Raw genomic sequence first — 9,747 nt, 5'->3', positions numbered from 1 at the left:
ATGCCACGACTGGAGGGACCCACAACGAAGAATATACAACTATGTACTGGGGGGCTTTGGGGAGAAAAAGGAAACAAATAAAATCTTTAAAAAAAAAAAAGAGACTGTGTTATCTCTTATAGCTCTGAGATTAAATTCATCCTCTGCATAATCCCTTATTGGTTATGAAAGCAATCTTTTATAATCTGGTGACAAAGAGAGAGAGATCAGAACCCGTGCAACATTAATTTGCAGGTATTAGTTTGCATGTCTCTGGAAAATCTTTCTTGGAAATACACAAGTATTCCTGTAAAGGGTGATTAAATTTGAGTATATGTTTGGTTTTATGACTGCTGGATAATTTCTATTTATTCAAAAGCATGAGTTGCACAAAGATGTGACATTACCATCATTAACTTCTGTGCACCTTATATATCACCTTATGTAAAACATTATTTTTTGTTCTTTGACATATCTATGTTTGTTTATAGTAAGTCTTTTAATTTCTCTTTATTTCTAAATAATGCACACTATATACATTTAAGGCAAAAACTATAATAGTCCTTTGTAGATTGAACTGAGATTGAATTATATGTTATCAAAATTGATGGTAATGAAAACAGAGAGGGCACTGTTCAAATCACCTCACGTAGAGTACCAACTAAGAAATACAAATCCAGCATTTATCATACACTTTCGCGGGTTTGAGTGATTCTAACTGTCTACGTGTTCATTCACATTATATTGTCCTCTGTTTCACATCAAGACTGTCTTTACAAATGCCAGTGTCCATTCATATGTCTGTCTGACCTGTGGCTTGAAATAAGATCAAGCATTCTGGTTAAAATGTAAGCTAAAGCAGGCCAAAACATCTAGGGATTGTGATCAGATATTGAGCAATTAGTTCACTTACGATCTTGATCTTTGACCCAAGGCCCACATATATTTATTTTAGTTAATTTTTAAAAATTTATCGGGGCTGGCCCCGTGGCCGAGTGGTTAAGTTCGCGCGCTCTGCTGCAGGCGGCCCAGTGTTTCGTTGGTTCGAGTCCTGGGCGCGGACATGGTACTGCTCATCAGACCACGCTGAGGCAGCGTCCCACGTGCCACAACTAGAAGGACCCACAACGAAGAATATACAACTATGTACCGGGGGGATTTGGGGAGAAAAAGGAGAAAAATAAAATATTTATAAAAAAAAAAAAATTTATACTGAGTATTCGTCTTCATTTCCTCATATTTCCCCAAATTTCACATGGCTGTGCATATTTACCTTGGAGTTTAGCACATACTTACACAAAAGATCCCAAAACTGTACTGTTCAGATAAACTCTGAGAGAGTCTAAACATGTGTTGTTGGAGTGGAATCAGCGGTGTACAGGAGAAGTTCATAGCAGCTTGAGAGAGCTGACTGTGTGTGACTCTTTACAATGCTGCTTTAAATGACTTCACATTGGTGGCTTAAGTCAGATCTGATGGAAACTCTAAGGAAGTCATAGAAAACTATAAAATATACATATGTATACACACACCCACACATATGGGGGAGGGGCTAAAAGCAATGTGCAGGATACTCATAGTTAGCAGTTTAATATAAGCTCATTTGGAATTTTTAAACATAATAATTTGGGAAAAATAAGAAAAAAAATTTGGATTCTACCTACTGCACACCATCCGCACTGCTAATCCACTAGTACAAACCGCTCTCCTCTCTCACTTGGATCGGAGTAAGAGCCTCCTATCTGGTCTACCTGCTTCTCACCCCTCTTCAGAGAACAACCAAAGTCATTGTTTTCTTTTTTAAAAAATATTTTATTGAGTTCATATTGGCTTATAACATTGTGTAAATTTCAGGTGTACATTATGATGTGCCAGTTTCTGTGTAGACTTCATCATGTTCACCACCAAAAATGAAAAGACAAAAAGAGTCATCCTTTTATTACTTTTGTGTGTGTGTGTGAGGAAGATTGGCCTGCGCTAACATCTGTGCCAATCTTCCTCTATTTTGTATATGGGAGGCCGCCACAGCACGGCTTAATGAGTGGTGTATAGGTCTGCACACAGGATCCAAACCCACGAACCCCAGGCTGCAGAAGCGGAGTGAGTGAACGTAACCACTACGCCACCAGACCAGCCCCTGAGAGCCATCCTTTTAAACAGAAACTACTTTTCTGCTTAAAACTGCCCAATGGCTTTGTAACCAACAGAGAATAAAATCTGAAGTCCTCAATCTGCCCCAAAATATTTGACATAGTCTAGGCCCTGATAATTCGCTTACCTTGTCTCCCATAAATTTGTTCCTCATTTGCTATTTTCCAATTACATGGACTCTCTTGACTGTTCTTCAAAAAACAACCAGCAGGCTTCTGCCTAAAGATTTTTCTCCAAATAGCCCATGACATACTCTCTCCTTCTTTTGTTTTTCTTACTCAAATGTCCACCTTCTTAGGGCCTTCCTTAAGAATCCCATTTTATTAACAAATGATTCATTAACTCTGTGTCCTTACACTGTTTAATTTGCTTTATAACTCTTCACAGTTGTCACCTGCTGACTTATTATATACCTGTTTGCTTGTTTCTGGTCTCTCTCCCACCTCGCTGATCAAACGTCCTCAGAGCAACAATTTCTTTGCTTTGTTCAAAGTTGCAATACCAGAACAGTACTTGGTATGTATTAGTGCTTCATAAATAATTTCTGAATAGATGACTATGTTCTTACACTACGAGTGAGGAAACTCATTGAAAATCACATGTTCAGATACGCCATAACTCTAGATTTTTTACAATCCAATGTGTAATACAATATTTTATACATTGAAAGACATGGAAAAAAATAATTTATTGACAAAATACTGGAGGGATTATTTAAAATCTAGAACAGAGATTGGGAAACAATGACCCTTGTATTGTATTAGTACCACCTGAGAGCTAAGAATGTTTTTAAATGTTTCAATGCTAAAAATAATTCAAAAGAAAGATGATATATTTTGGCAAGTGAATATTATATGAAATTCTAATTTTAGTATCCATAAGTAAAGGTTTATTGAAATACAGCCATGCTCATTTGTTTATACATTGTTTTTTCTCATCCAAAAACACCAGAGTTAAGAAGTGGCAACCAAAATCAAATGGCTCGCAAAGCCTAGAAGGTTTATTATTTGGCACATTAAAGAAAAAGTTTGCTGACTCTTGGTCTAGAAGATACTCAGATGATCTAGACCTGAATTAATTAAGCTCAATCTTTATATTATCTCTTCATTTTGGATGTTCATCTTATCTGCCATATTGTTGGAAGCACAAATTTAGATTCCAGTTAAAATGTTATATAGCCAGTAGGAGGTGACTGTTGTTTTTAGGAGTACTGCTTATTTTAATCATTATGATCACATTTCATGATTCCAGTTAAATAGGTTGAATGAAATGAGGTCTCATATAGCTAATAGAAACAAAAATATAAAATATTTGCCAGACATTTGTAATTTAATGATGTTAACTCTATCCATTGGGGAAAAAATAAAAATAAAAATATAACAAAACCAAAAGATTGCTGCTATTTTTCTTTCCTTTACAAGGTAGATAATTGTAACCAGCTTTAATAATTCATTCCACTGAAACAAATGTTGGAGGATGGTTCAGAGAGTAACTTCTGAGATCAAGATTTACAGATACACTTTTGCAACAGCATAGGTCCTACCTTCTATTTTAGTATCCGTTATGTCCTATGACACTGTTATAATATCTGCAATAAGCCATGTTTAAATTTGGTATACTGCCTGTGATCCGTGATCTGTTAATTAGACATTGTGACAAATGCATTGTTTTACAGAGCCTACAATGTTCTATTTACTTTGGGGATATTTTAGTTCCTTTAGTATAATTTTAAAATATTTATTAAAACTTTGTGCATCTTTCCTGAGACTATTATCTTTATTTAAGAATATATTTCACATGCATTGTTAGGATTTCTACAGTTTAAAAGTACTTCCATTTGAATTTTCTCCTATTATCTCTATAAGAACACTGACAGATTTTTTGGGGGAGGAGGTATGATCTTTGTTGAGCTTATCTATCAGAGTAGAAATAACATCTGTGCAACACCAAACATTTGTTACTATAACTTCTGAATCATAATTAAAATATAGTTTTTTTAATAGTCAACTCAATCAAAACCCACTACTTCAGAATCAATAGTTTCTTTGAAGCCACAGTAATATTTAAAAATGGGTAAGACTCAAATGAAAAAATTTGGTTGGTTGGAAAGCTAATTCAACATCCAACTTGTATTTTTCACAGAGATACAGTCCCCTGGAATCACCAACACTTGGCAGCTATTAACGTATTTAGCATCCTGAGGGAATAAGGAATCCAGATATACTTTAGACAGTCTTCTGCTGTCCTTTTTTCCCAATCAGAGATCTATGGGTGTGTGGAATGACAGCAATTGTAGCTTAGATGCGAGAGTCCAATTCTTCATCTCCAAAAATAGCAAGTTGCAGTTGACTAGGAGTAATATTCTTTCTTTAAGTGTTTTGATGCATTTACTGCCTGTAAGTAGCTGTGCAGTAAGGCACCCAGGACGGCTGCACTGCACACTGTGGCAGCCGTGTCCACACATCAACAGCTGATCGTCCTATATTACGGTTGCCATGAATATGGCCAACTGAGAACTGCAAGCTGGTTCTCTGTGAGCAGGAAACCGCCTAGTCTTGGCCTTTCTGGAGTCCTTCCCAGCCTTATCATCAGCCATTTCAAATTCTGCTGAAGCTCCAACCAGCAAGGCAGACAAAGAGCTAGTAAGCCACATAGTGATCTCATTGCCCACTCCTTCATTGCACCAGGATTCAAACTGCTGTATATTTTGATCAGTATTCTTATATTCATTTTCCTCATGAGGAAAATGCAATTGTAAAGCTTATGATTTGGAGAAAGTCATACAGTTTTAAGTGGGGAAAAAAGACTAGAACTTAGGCGGTTTTGTCTCCTAAACCAGTGTTCTTCCAGTAAAACTTAACTTTCCCTGGAGAATTGACCATATCCCTAGGATTTCAACACAGGTTTTTGACTTCTGGTTCTAGCGTCAACATGTGAAGAGCTTGCAAGTCATCACTCATGTCCTCACACAAGAAAAGTCTGGACAAATTCGAATTCACTTTTCTGGAACACATCAGAAAATTGAGGTTGCAGGGCAAACTGCGACCCTGAAATCTTGAGAGACAGCAAATTCAGGGTTACAGTCAAGATTTGCTTTCCTGGAGCAGAAGCCCCTGGAGCCATAAACGGGTAAGAACAATTAAATGGTAATTTGACAAATGGCTGGAGTCTGAGTGTGGACTAGCTTGTGAGTGAGAATTTCCAAGGGTCACGTTTTGTGAGTTTTATCTCCAGGAACCCCACCAGGTTCTCATGGTGAAAAGTTCTAGCAGGAATAGAGGAAGAGTAATTGTTGTGAAATACGCTCACAGAGTTATCTATCACCAAGACCTACTCTGCAGAGAAAAGACATCACCAGAGTCCTATCCCCCCCCCCCCGGGGGAGGGGCCATTCTCTCACTCTAGCTCCTATAGCTTTCCTGTCTCATCTAATGCAGTGAGGACTAAGAAACACTTGTGAAAATCACAGCCCAGGGACACAGACCCATTAAAAGAGTGAGATCTATTCATAAAATTATAGAATGCTCCCCCTCTCCCACACCTTACCACCAGAGCTCCAATGTAATAAAGGTGATTACAGCTGAGAGAGTGGCAAGATGCAGGATCTCTCTAAGGAGGCATTCTTATGGAAGCCCAAAGGCAAAAGTAGAGACAAAAACAAGGACATCAGAGAAATCTGAAGCCTATGGCAGCCACAGAGTTTATTTGCTACAACAAACATTAAACACAGACTAACTCCTAGCCAGATTAATATAAAACCTCACACCAAAGCTTATTATCTCAGATCTTGTTACCTGCTACATCACAGCCAGCTTTCAATAAAAAATTAAAAGACACTCTAAAAGGCAAAGAAAAACCACAATCAAGGGATGAGACAAAGGAAGCATCAGTACGAGACTCAGATATGACACAGATTTTGAAGTCTTCAAACAAAAACTTAAAATGACTATGATTAATGTATTAAGGGCTCTAATGCAAAAAGTAGACATATTATGCAAGAACTAATGAGTAAAGTAAGTAGAGAGATGGAAATGGAAACTGAAAACAAATCATAAAGAAACGGTAGATTTCAAAAACGCTGTAATAGAAATGAAGAATTCCTTTGATGGGCTCATCAGTAGACTGGACACAACCAAGGAAAGAATCAAGGAGCTTAGCGGGAGATATCAATAGAAAATTCCCATACTGAATTTGGCTTTCTCCATCTGAATTATTTGACTTAGTAAAATACCCTCAAGTTTCATCTATGTTGTCACACATGGTAAGATTTCACCTTTTTTTAAGGCCGAATACTAGTCCATTGTGTGTGTGTGTGTGTGTGTGTGTGTGTGTGTGTGTATACATCCCATCTCCTTTACCCATTCATCTATTGATGGGCGCTTAGTCTGTTTCCAAGTCTTGGCTATTGTGAATAAAGGTGCAAATATCTTTTCAAATTAGTGTTTTCATGTTCATTGTATAAATACCCAGAAGAGGAATAGGTGGATCATATGGTAGTTCTATTCTTAATTTTTTGAGGAATCTCAATACTGTTTTTCATAGTGTTAACACCAGTTTACATTCCCACCAGCAGTGTTTGAGGGTTTCCTTTTTACCACATCCTCTCCAACACTTATTATTTCTCATCTTGTTAATTATAGTCATTCTGACGGGCATGAGGTGATATCCCATTATGGTTTTGATTTGCATTTTCCTAATAATTGGTGATGTTAAACATCATTTCAAGTGCCTGTTGGCCATCTGTATATCTTCTTCGGAAAAATATCTATTCGGGTCCTTTGCTCATTTTTTAATTGGGTTGTTTGTTTTTCTGTTGTTGAGTTGTATGAGTTCTTTGTGAATTTTGGATATTAACCCCTTATCAGTTGTATGATTTGCAAATATCTTCTCTCAACTGTTAGGTTGTCTTTTCATTTTGTTGATGTTTTCCTTTGCTGTGCAGAAGCTTTTTAGTTTTATGCAGTCCCATTGTTTATTTTTTCTTTTGTTTCCCTTGCCTATTATTTCACTAATAAGCGGAATATAAAACAACAACCAACAAAGGCATAGACGTACAAACTAAATTGGTGGTTACCAGAGGGGAAGCGGGGAGGGGGAAAGGTGAAAGGAGTGAAAGGCCACATGTGTATGGTGACAGATGGTAATTAGCCTTTGGGTGGTGAACATGATGTAGCCTACACAGAAACTGAAATATAATGATGTACACCAGAAATTTATGTAACGTTATAAATAAATGTTCCCTCAACAAAAATAAATAAACTTTAAAAAATAATTAAAAAAAAGAATATTCTCATACTGAAGTGCAAAGAATTCTATTACTATGGAATAAGGGGAAAAGTGACATTGGGAGATAACTGCCAATTCCTGCAACGCAGGTGCTCAAAAGTGATGATATGAATTGATACAAAAAGTAGCAACTACAATGCCTAATTAGGTTACAGAAAAGATTGTGAAATTAATGACTTATACAGCTGTGCAAGGGCCCTTTAAAAATGCCCTATACTTTTCTTTAGTGTCATCAGAAATTCTCCAGCATATTCTGTGTGTCTTATGCTATTATTTGCTCTTTTTTTGACACTTTTAACATTTGATTACTTTTCATCTTTTTTCTTGTTAGATAACTCTGTATTTAGTTTTATAATACTGCATGTATCATTTAAAATATTTCATGCTCTAATAGTCAATGTTTTTAAATTCAGTTCTTTAATAAAATATACAAAGCAAATTAAACACACGAACACACACGCGTGATACTGAATGAGGTTTAAGATTTTTTTCATGAGAATAGTATTAGCATGGTATGAGTCAGGGTTCAATGTGGAGAGAGAAACCATGTAATAAGTTGAACAGAGAAAGTTTATTATAAAGAATTATTAACAAAGGGTTAGATATGGGAAACTGCTAATGATAGTTAAAGAAAGATATAAAAATTCAGTAATTGCTGTTACAAGGAATAGCCATTACCTCTAGGGTTGAGATAGAGTGCCCCTAGAATGACTCCCCCTCCAGCAATCAGGGTTGGAATTCAGAAGTTGTTAGAGGAGGCACAGCCGTGGCTTACTGGATGGTGGAGACATTGCTGAGGTGCCTCACCAGGACTTGCTGAAAAACCGTGCTTTGGGGTGTCAGAGAAACCTGTTCCTCTCAGAACTCCCTGTAAAGTCACCTGAGGAGATGCTGGAGGAGGCCACTTACAGGATGTGTCTCACCTATGGCAGTTCTCTGCAAAGCTGCTGGAAAAAATTCCAGGGGGATCTGCTGGGTCTGGGTGAGGTTGACTGCCAAGCACTGCGGAAACTGGCACACTTCCATGCACACCATTCTACACACTTCTCAAGTTCCATACGACACTAAACCCACTGTATTTTCCCAACTAACAAGACACGGTATTCTTCATGCAAGTGAAGAAGTTCTTACCCTCTCCCCAACATGATGAGACATGGAACCCCAACCTTATTGTATCCAAGGCTCTTGATATATTAATTACTCAAGTTTGACCACAGTATCACTGAACACTGTTACATAAAGAAGGAATGTAAAGTTGCTCTCCAACAACTTGTATACAAAATAAAATCAGGAAGGAGAGCAAAGAAGAAAATGGGTAGCAAACACAAATAAATATAAATAAATAAACAGAAAGAAAAAAATGTGAGGGTAGCTACAGCTCTCACTTCTACTGCATTTGGTCTCAAAGTCATCATAGCTATCTGTGAGTTCCTTCTCCCACTACCCACTTCATATCTCCCCTATCCTCAACCAGAACTTCAGCTGGTCAGGGTTCTTCACCTAGAGGGATGACCCAATTCTTTATTCTTAAAGGTCTGTGTCCTCCTGCTATTTTTTAGCTGCCGAAGTTTTTCATTAAGTTTTACTGTTGGGCATGGAAGTGCTAAGAGGTGCCCCAGAGAATCATCTGGAATCCAGACATAGCATTCCTTGACTCTAATGGGCAAGAGCACACCACCTTTCCTTGGTAGCTGGAATCAATGATCCAGTCTGCAGAGCAATTCATTTCTGCCTATTGGTTCAGTGGCATAAGGAGCTGAAATATACAGGTGACGGTCTCATTTTCCAATTCAATGAAACCACTGTTGTGCGCCTGGTTGAAATACTACCCCCTTAGGGAAAAAGGCTTCTAAACCAGAAGAGCTCAAGGTTGCCTAAACAGAAAACAAAATTTCCCCAAGTGGGTTATTGTGTATAATAATGAGAGAAGCAATTCCCATTGGGATTGGCTGGATTTTCAGACCCATGTATTCTGCCTTTGGAGTGACAAAGGCATATGATTCAAAACAGATACTGCATCTTATAAGACATAACCACATCTTTTCAGGGTATTGTTTTGTAAAAGATGACCTAACAGACTTCAGCAAGCCATTCCACCTCTCAATTAGCCCAAACACTTATAGGTGATATGAAATGTAGCAAGAATTAATATCATGGGCCTCGGCCTATAGATGTATTTCCTTTTCTATGAAATTAATTCAGTGATCAGACACAATACTGGGCAGAACAATATGACTGTGGATAAGCATTCTGTGAGTCCATAAATAGTGGTGCTGGCAGTTGACAGATGGTGATGCAAAGCAAGGAAGGCAAATCCATATCCAAAATATG

The 9,747-nt window shown here is 37.5% G+C and overlaps 1 pseudogene; it reads right to left on the bottom strand.

Moving 5' to 3' along the window:
- Positions 1–4,355: 4,355 nt before the first annotated feature.
- On the bottom strand, positions 4,356–4,726 carry LOC123277762 (histone H2A.Z pseudogene; annotated as a pseudogene).
- Positions 4,727–9,747: the final 5,021 nt, after the last annotated feature.

Source organism: Equus asinus, chromosome 16 (genome assembly GCF_041296235.1).
Source record: "Equus asinus isolate D_3611 breed Donkey chromosome 16, EquAss-T2T_v2, whole genome shotgun sequence".
NCBI classification, from domain to species: domain Eukaryota; kingdom Metazoa; phylum Chordata; class Mammalia; order Perissodactyla; family Equidae; genus Equus; species Equus asinus.
The sequence above is the reverse complement of the archived record's forward strand: the minus strand, read 5'-3'. Positions and strand labels throughout refer to the sequence as shown.